General features: G+C 39.7%; 1 pseudogene; it reads left to right on the top strand.

Moving 5' to 3' along the window:
- The first annotated feature begins 778 nt into the window (after positions 1-778).
- On the top strand, positions 779-4,908 carry LOC107700946 (uncharacterized; annotated as a pseudogene).
- The last annotated feature ends 5,119 nt before the right edge of the window (positions 4,909-10,027 follow it).

Raw genomic sequence — 10,027 nt, 5'->3', positions numbered from 1 at the left:
CTAAAGCTTTAATCAAGTTTTTTACTACGTTTGGATTACCAAAAACTGTTCAGACTGATCAAGGCTCAAACTTTTTGTCTAAAGTCTTCCAAGATGTGTTGAAAGCTTTGAAAGTGTCACATGTCGTATCCAGTGCCTATCATCCAGAGTCACAGGGTGCTCTGGAGCGTTGGCATCAAACTCTAAAATCCGCTTTGCGGAAATATTGTTTGGAGACGGAGAACGAGTGGGATGATGGGGTTCCTTTGGTTTTATTTGCTCTTCGTGAAGCACGACAGGAATCACATGGTTTTAGTCCATCCGAACTGGTTTTTGGGCATAACGTACGGGGTCCGTTAAAGATCCTAAAAGACGAGTTACAGGTTCGTCTGAGAAAACTAATGTGCTTGATTTCTTCTCTCGTACCCGTGAGCGTTTATGAAATGCCTGTGCGGTTGCGAAAGAGGCGCTCTCCTTGTCACAAAAGAAAATGAAGCATTGCTTTGACAAGCGAGCTGTGGCACGAAATTTTATGCTGGGAGAGAAAGTGTTGGTGTTGTTTCCTTCGCCTGGTTCTGCATTGGCTGCACGTTTTGCAGGCCCTTATGTGATCAAAAATAAAGTGAGTGATACAGATTACGTAATTCATACTTTTTTTTTCTTTTTTGTTCATACAAAATATTTACAATTAACAACCATTATATTCTGAGGACACTAATGAATTGTTTTGCTCAAAGCAGACTGGAGAGGTACGGTGAAGGTCTTCTGTGAAGTGGACGCATTTAGTCCAACAATCACCATGGATTCCAGGTGAGTTCAAATTCAAATGCTTTAGGGTAAACTATTTACTTTTAAAAGTCAAATTGAAGGTGTATCTGTTATCGGTTGTGATGCTCTGTGATGAACTGATTTTTATGTCAATCCAACAGACATATATTTGTCACAACTCTGATTGTGTCACAATCAAAGAAACCAAACAATCAACAGAACAAGCGTCACTATATTGGTTTTAATATTTCTTTATAATAATATAGGTTAATAATATAAATTGTATAAACTTTGCCTCGTTCTCCCAGTACCAGTCCATGTCGTGATGATACACAGTTGGAGATATATTATACAGCGGCCATTCACACAGAAGGTGTTTTTGCAATTCACCGCATTGCTTTTCTTTGTAAACATACACTTGCATCTTTTTCAGTGTCTCGAGCATTACACTACATTAAAAAATAATAATAATTCACAGTGGGTGTAATGCCAGAAAGCTGAAGTGAAGACGGTGGGAAACGTGGCTCTAAATGCAGGGTGATTTATTAAATCCCCCTTTGAGGAGCGGATTCCAGTTTCTGACATTTGCCTTCATCTTTATTTTACAGACAGCCAAATCTTCTTCCATGCAGACTAACTCTGAATCATGAAGGTCCTCCAAAACGATACCGTCTACATACAGAGAGAAACGTGCTTGATGATAATGGGAAAGTCAGAAAATTTACTTATGTTATGAAAAACACCAGTAAACCAAACAAATTTGTTTTGCTGGTGGGGGAGACCGGGGTCGGCAAGACGACTCTCATCAACACTATGATCAACTACTTACTGGACGTGAAGTTTGAAGATGAAGAATGGCATGAAATCACAGAAGAAGCAGCCAGAGATCAATCAGACTCCCTAACCTCTGAAATCACCATGTATGAGGTCTTTCCGGTAAAGAATCCCGTATCGCTCACCATCATTGATACTCCAGGCTACTCAAGTGTACTGATGGAGCGCATTCAGTTTGAAGCATACATCTGCAACTTACAGATGCGAGTTCAAGAGATGGAGCTGAAAAAGGCTGAAAAACTTCAGATTTAGGAGGCAATGTTGCAAAACAAAGAAAACTTTACCATTAAATAAAAAAAAAAAAGAGTGTGAAAATGAAGGTGCCTATTGATTGCGCATCATGGAAGAACAGGAAGGCGACGACCTGCACCGTCTGTGAGGAAAACTGCCATGAGTTTAACTGCTGGTGGGTTTCTAATCCCAGCAAATGTGAAGTCATTAAAAAAGGCTACTGCATCAGACTTACTCACAGCAAACACGTCAAAGAAGACAAGAAATACGTCATCAGAAACTCCATAATTATACAGTTTGACAACTTGATTAAAAGAAAATGAAAAAGCTGAAGAAAAGTCCAAGATGTTTTCAGGTTTAAATAATAGACTTGACCGAGATCTGCAGAATATTGAGGACCAAAATTCAGTTCTTCTATTCAATGCTTACAGAAAATCAAACATCTGTCTCAGATCGCATTAAAAGCAGACTCTGCCTTCACTCTTCAGCATCTCGACTTCTTCATCCCCAGAGTAACGGAGGCTGGGAAAGAAGACTGGGTGCGAGAGCTGGAGGAAATGAGGAGAAACTCTGAAGCTGAAGAAGCCAATAAAGGTGCTCTGAGTTGTCTGAAAGCTGGTCTGGCAAAACTAGATCTCTTTTTTTTTTTTTTTTTTTTTTTTTTTTTTTTTTTTTTTTTTAGTGGGCAATAAAAAAAATGCAGATGAATCAACGACAATGAAGAAAACTACACTGCTCCACAAAAAATTAGGGAACACTTAAATCACACAATGGATCTCAATTAATGAAATTTATTTATATACATTCTTTCATTTGTTAAGAACAAAATTATGTGACAATAGTCAATGGAAACCAACATCATCAACACACTGAGGGCTGGATTCAAAATCACAACAAAAAAAAAAAAAAAACAATGTAAAAACTGAAGTTACAGGCTGATCCAACTTGCATTAAATTCATCACAGCAACTCATAATTTAAGTCAGTAGTGTGTATGGCCCCCACGTGCCTGTATGCACTCAGGACAACGTCTAGGCATGCTCCTAAAGAGATGATGGATGGTGTCCAGGAGGATCTCCTGCCAGACCTGGATCCGGGCATCAGTGAGCTCCTGGACAGTCTGTGGTGCTTTGGATGCTCCGATACATAATGTCCCAGAGGTTCTCAATTGTATTCAAGTCTGAGGAACGTGAGGGCCAGTCAATGGCATCAATGCCATCGTCATCTAAAAGGATTTCTCAGAGGATTTCATCCCGGTACCTAACAGCATTAAGGGAACCATTAGCTAGCATGTGGAGGTGTGTGCCACCCTCCAAGGATGTTCCTCTCCAGACCATCACTGACCCACTACCAAAACCGGTCATGCTGGATGATGTTGCACGCAGCATAACGTTCCCTGCAGCATCTCCTGTCACTCTGTCACGTGCTCAGTGTGAACCTGCTCTCATCCACGAAGAGAACGGGGTGCTAATAGCGGACATGCTAATTCTGGTGTTCTCTGGCAAATGCCAATCGAGCTGCACGGTGCTGAGCTGTGAGCACAGGTCCCACTACAGGACGTTGGGCACTCGTGCCAGGTTTTTGACAGTTTGGTCAGAAACATGCGCATTAGTAGCCTGTTGGAGGGCTCTGGCAGTGCTCCTCCTGTTCCTCTTCACACAAAAGAGCAGATACCAGTCCTGCTGCTGGGTTTATGCCCTTCTACGTCCCTGTCCAGCTCTCCTTGTGTAACGACCTGTCTCCCGGTATCTCCTCCATGCTCTTGAAACTGTGCTGGGAGACACAATAAACCTCCTTGCAAAGGCATGAATGGATGTGCCATTCTGGAGGAGCTGGACCGACTGTGCAACCTGATTGGGTTGTAGGTACTACCTCATGCTACTGCCAGTGACAAGGACTCTAACAAAATACAAAACTAAAGACAGATCAGTCAGGAAGAATAAGGAGAGAACAATTGTCTTTGGCCACCACCTGCAAAATCATTCCCTTTTTGGGGTTGTCTTGCTGTTGCCTCTCCAGTGCACCTGTTGTCACTTTCATTTGCACCAAAGCAGGTTAAACTAATTCACAATCAGTTATGCTTCCTAACTGGACAGATTGATATCTGTGAAGTATAATTGACTTGGTGTTCTACTGTGATGATTAAGTGTCCCCTTATTTATTTAATACAGTAAATGCAAGTGACTCTCTGAAGATCTAAAGATAACAACGTTCATTTAACCATAGAATGAAGTTAATTTTCATTCCTGTTTTTAGTGGGGTTTTTTTATTTTTTTTTTAACTATGGACGCTTGGTAATGTTTTAATCTCCTGTTAGTTTATGTACTGTAATTATACTGTAAATTAGTATTTTAAATTTCTGGGTACTGGATGGTAACTTGTCACAAATGAAAATGTCACAACCACAAATGGAGATTTGTTTACTTGTGTTAAACTCTTCTAAATATTACCTTCATCAATTGCTATCAATTTAAATATTTCCTGTCTTCTCTCTTTTTTTATTGTTATTCCCGTCTGCTTGTCTGTCTCTATTTCTGTCTGTATGCTGCTTGTCTTAAAGGGGTCATGAACTGCATATTTTATTATTTTATCATGTTCTCTGAGATTCACTCATAATGTTAGTGTGATTTTACACAAAAAAAAACATCATACTTTAGAAGTAATACGCTATTTTCTATGCTGTTGTTTTACCCTCTCTGCAGAAAGCTCTGTTTTTTTTATAGGCAGATTGGTCCTGCAGCTTTGCCTTACACAACATTAGGAAGATCAGGCCCTTTCTATCAGAACATGCAACACAACTCCTTGCTCAAGCTCTTGTTCTGTCCACGACCAGCTGACGCGGTCAGCTGTCAAATCGCTCCAATCACTACCATTCTCCTATTAGACACGGGACATATATACATGACATTACTGCTCGGTAAGTATGCTCAAACTGCTCGCAACCCTCCCTCCCTCCCCATTTTAAGCATAAGCATATTACTGTGCACCTTCTGGTTGTCGTCTTCTTTTGTTTCAGATCACTAAGGCTTCCAAGTCCCAGCTGCCATGGACCTCACTGCTGAGAGACACTCATCCTCATTACCAAGCTACAGTATAGACGTCCCACTGCACATATACACGATTACCACCGTTTGCCTTTAAAGACATTACTAAGTATCTTAATTATGTATTTCCAAGCTGATGGTTCCGGGGGGTTAATGTTAAAGCTCTTGTATGTTCAATTTATTCTGGAGCAAAGAACCCCATAGGAACCATAGCGCCAAAGATAAATTGTGTTTCAGTAAACTCAAGTAACTTGCCAAAGTGGTCCTGTCTGAACTCTAACACTTTCTATTCTGTTTTAATTCTACTTTATATTTATCTTTTTTTATTTTTTATAAAAAAAAAACACAAACACTAGCTTTATATTTTTTCTATTCTATCTACTTGTTGTTCTTTGTGTGTGTGTGTGTATGTGTGTGTGTGTGTGTATAATATATATACACCTTGCTACGTGTACTGCGTTAGGCTAACCGAGATTTGTCATTTGCGCTTATATATTGCTCTTTTGTTAGTTTTGACTGCTTTTATTGTCCTCATTTGTAAGTCACTTTGGATAAAAGCATCTGCTAAATGGCTAAATGTAAATGTATAGGCGGGGCACATTCAAGACTCACAAGTAAACGCCCACTGCTGTGATTGGCTGACAATTTAACTTATTGAAATAACAGATGGACGCTGCTGTGACGTACTCTGAAAGCAACACGGGTCATATTGGTTTAAAAAAACAAAACAAAAAAATACTCCGTATATATAAAACGCACTGGAACAGACAATGCAATAGTGGTAAAAGCACACACTTCTTACTCACACTACCCACTCTAGTCAGACTCAGCACTGCATCATTGTTTCCTTTCAGTCTCTCTGAAAAGTCTGCATTATACTGTCTTGTTTAAAAATGAATCCATGGCAAAGTAAAGCAAACAAACAAACAGTGTTTCACTAACGCGATCTGGAACTCTTTACTAATTCTACCACGCAACACGACTGTGTGTTGATTTTAATTGATTCATTTACTGTAAATGTTAAAAAGAAAGATCTTGATGATTTACAATATTAATAAACATGCTGCATAATTATTTTTTAACCACAAAATATAACGACACTCATAAAAGGGAATGGTTATTATCTGGCATAAGAAATTAGCAAATGTGGTCAGGATCGCCTCGCAGTTGCTGAATGTCATGCAACAACGTTGCTAAAGCCCTTTCGCGTCTTACATTTCTTTCACAAGTTCACGCTTGCATATAATTAGCTGAAGTATGGTAATGCATATTTTGCGTGCTGTCCGGGGAAGAGCTCCGAGCTCGGGAATGGCCCGAACCTAGAGTAGTAACTTTGATAAAGTTTGTATGGTGCCCTGGTGGCCTGTATACAGTAGCCAGTACAAACGTCAAGCATTAAGCCAAGCTTTATCATGTGTTTATCTGTATAATCAGTTTTTTTCTTTATTTTTTTATTATTTGTTGAACATCAATTAAATTGTTACCCTTAAATTATTGTATTTGCTAGGACGGGGAACAGACACAGTCTCTATGGTATGATATCTAGCAGTCGCGTAGCTACGGATGGGCCTGGGCCCACCCACCTGTCAGTCAGGCACATCCAGTCAGTTGCTTCACAAGGTAGCCTAATGAGTGAATTCTGTTGCAATTATCACAATGTTTGACTTAAAAGCGTTAAAAAAAGCTTATTTTTCAGGCTAGAAATAACGTGCTTATGATTGCACATGCACAGCCTCAGATTTAGGTCTAGCCTCAGATTTCTATGGGAACCGGAGCTTCTAACGGCCGCTGCAGTGACGCAATGGCTTTACCAATCAGTGATTGGCTCTTTCATTTAGAAGGACCATAGATTTGTATACGTAGGTGCCTCATTAGCGACTGTTTCTATGGGCCGCTATATATAAGCCGTCCGCCATATTCGAAGGGTCAACTTGACGTCATTCACCATAACAGTAACATAAGTTACCAATGTTTCAAAACTTGTAATATTGAGTTAATACATTTAAAAACACAAACCATCACATTCTCACCTGTGAAAGGTTATCCCGGGAATTTAAATCCCGGCTGTTTTTACAACCATCGGCTGTGCAGGATTGTGGCATCTTCGAATATTCATTGATTATTATGGTGAATGATGTCAAGTTGACCGTTAAAAATGGCGGACGCATCTACGTACTTGGCGCAGTCCAATGGGGAATCTACCTATACATATCTATGGGTGGGACTATTCCGCTATATTGTGCGTTGCAGTTTCTCCCATTCATATAGGAGTGAACCGTCTTTGTATTTCTATAGTCTTTGGCTGAACAGTTTCATTCATTCTCAAAGCCAGAGGGCGCTCTCGTGCAAAAGTCCAAAACGGACTCATAGAATTAATAACTTATAACATGCTAGGAAATCCTTAATATGGACAAAAGCATCCAGTGATCGCTGTATCTGAGCTGAATAAAAAGCAGAAACATTTGTCTACCGTCAAAAGTAAGGCAATCTACATTTTCCTTGTAGTTGCCTAGTCACTGATGTTTATTTCATGTGGTTTATGTGGCCGCTGAGCCAGGCTATGACCAAGCATTGGTTTTACATACTGTCCACTACCGTACTACTACTGTCCTGCTGATTTGATGATGGTGTTGCGGTGCGTCTGTCAGATGCTCGTGTGCGTGGTGTGGCCGCCATGCTAATGCTGTTCTTAGGCCACGCGTCCACCAAAGTGTTTTTAGCCAGCTGAAAACGCCAGGTGCTCTGCTGAAAACACCCAGCTGTGAGTTTTTTTGTTGAGACAATGTGGTTGCTATGATACGGAATATCCGCTGAAGTAATATGGCAGACACATCGCGAATAAATTATTATTTTTACCTTATTTTTCATAACAATAATATGTTAGTCCGGCAATTCCACCTAGTAAAGACATAAATACTCGTAGACAAACAATATTAACTTCTCTATTGTACTAGTTCAGTTGTAGTACAAGCAGGGTGTGAAGGTTGATCGGTAGTCCTGCCCCTCCTGCACTGTGATTGATCAGCTGACTGAAAAGTGATGAGGGCTGCGTTTTACCCAAAGTTGAACATTCTTCAACTCTCGGTGCTGAAAAAAAACGCCCGAGCGCTCAGCGTTTTAAAATGCCCGAGCGTTCGGTGTTTTAAAAAACGCGGCGCTCCCATTGAAAACAATTGAAAAAATAAGCTAGCCTCTGGGGAAAAAACGCTTTGGTGGACACGGGGCCTTATCGTTATGTTCTTAACAGCCACAGCCGTATCACCCTGTAGCCCAAGACTGGTTGCCCACTGAAGCAGGGTTGAGCCTGGTCAGTACCTGGATGGGATACCTCCTGGGAAAACTAGGTTACTGTTTGAAGAGGTGTTAGTGAGGCCAGCAGGGGGTGCTCACCCTGTGGTCTGTGTGGGTCCTAACGCCCCAGTATAGTGACAGGGACACTATACTGTCAAAAAAGCACCGTCCTTCGGATGAGACGTTAAACCAAGGTCCTGACTCTCTGTGGTCATTAAAAAATCCCATGGCACTTCTCGTAATGAGTAGGGGTGTAACCCCAGTGTCCTGGCCAAATTCCCTCCACTGGCCCTTGTCAATCATGGCCTCCTAATAATCCCCATACACTGATTTGACTCTATCTCTCTCTCCTCTCCACCTGTAGCTAGTGTGTGGTGAGCGCACTGGCGCCATTGTCCTGTGGCTGCCGTCGCATCATCCAGGTGGATGCTGCACACTGGTGGTGGTTGAGGAGAGACCCCCTCCCATATGATTGTAAAGCGCTTTGGGTGTACAGCAATACACAATAAAGTGCTATATAAATGCGTCATTCATTCATTCATGTTCTTAACACTGCTTATGATGACATAATTACAGGCTTATGCTGATTAAACAGTGGTGTATTCAAGCAAGTGTAGTTGTGTTGGCCTATTTTGATAACAGACGTTGTTTTAACGTGTTTAATGGCTTAATTGTTTTATTAGTGTAGAGTTGCGCGTTCAACACTAGGTGAGGATGTTTTCCCTTAAAATTTGAATTGAATTGTTTTGTACTTCACTGAAGATATTATATTTAATTATTGAATTGATTTGTAATTAATTTATTGAAAATGTTTATTATAACAGCTAATTTTGAAAACTCATCCACTATATGATCGCAAAAGTAAAATATTTAATTTGATTGAGAGGATTTAAAAAAAGAAAACTGTTTTAAATAAATACAGCAGAGCTAACGAGATGATTTATTATCATCCAGGCAATGACATCCTTATTTCCACGTGTTGTAACTCCATTGTGCAGTATGCAGCTCCACTCAGTAAAGACGCCGCCCAGGCAAGTCAGTCAAGTACAACCTTGAGCATATTACAGTGTCTGACATCGTACTTGCAAGTTCACACACCTCTGTAACGTTATTTTTATCATGGACACCAGATATTTTTATCACACATCAGATATATAACTAGGGCTGCACAATTTGGGGAAACAATCTAATTGTGATTTTTCTGGTTAAAATTGCGATTTGCGATTTAAATGCATTTGTTAAAACAAATTTATATATATATATATATATATATATATATATATATATACATACACACGTATGTCTTCCTCAGATGTAATGTTAGTTCTGTACTTCAGCGTTGGGTAAAATAGCATTATAATCTCCTGTGAAAAATTTAAGGGGGTCTGAATACTTTCCGTACCCACTGTATATATATATATATATATATATATTATTAAATATATATATATTATTAAATATATAATAATTAGATCAAAATTAATGATAAAATAATAACAATACTCATTTTCTTTTACAGAAAATTATTGTTAACAGAAAACATGGATTATCATATGTTTACTTCACATTTCTTTAGAGAGAAGTATTATTTTTCCTCTTTATGGCCAAAATAGGACTGAGTGTGCATTATTGAGTGCTAAACTCATGTAATGTCTGTTTCATTCATACTGGACGCCAGAGGGCGCCCTCACACAGAAACTTCACATATGCATCACAGAAGTAATAGAATACATGACGCTCCAGGAAATCCCAAATATGGACAAAGGTATCAAGCTATCGCTGTAACCGAATTAAAGGGGTCATATGATGTGATTTCAATTTTTCCTTTCTCTTTGGAGTGTTACAAGCTCTTGGTGCATAAAGAAGATCTGTAAAGTTGCA

This window comes from Sinocyclocheilus anshuiensis, unplaced genomic scaffold (assembly GCF_001515605.1).
Source record: "Sinocyclocheilus anshuiensis isolate Anshui unplaced genomic scaffold, SAMN03320099.WGS_v1.1 scaffold1774, whole genome shotgun sequence".
Classification (NCBI taxonomy): Eukaryota; Metazoa; Chordata; class Actinopteri; order Cypriniformes; family Cyprinidae; genus Sinocyclocheilus; species Sinocyclocheilus anshuiensis.
This window is presented reverse-complemented; position numbering and strand designations above follow the sequence as displayed.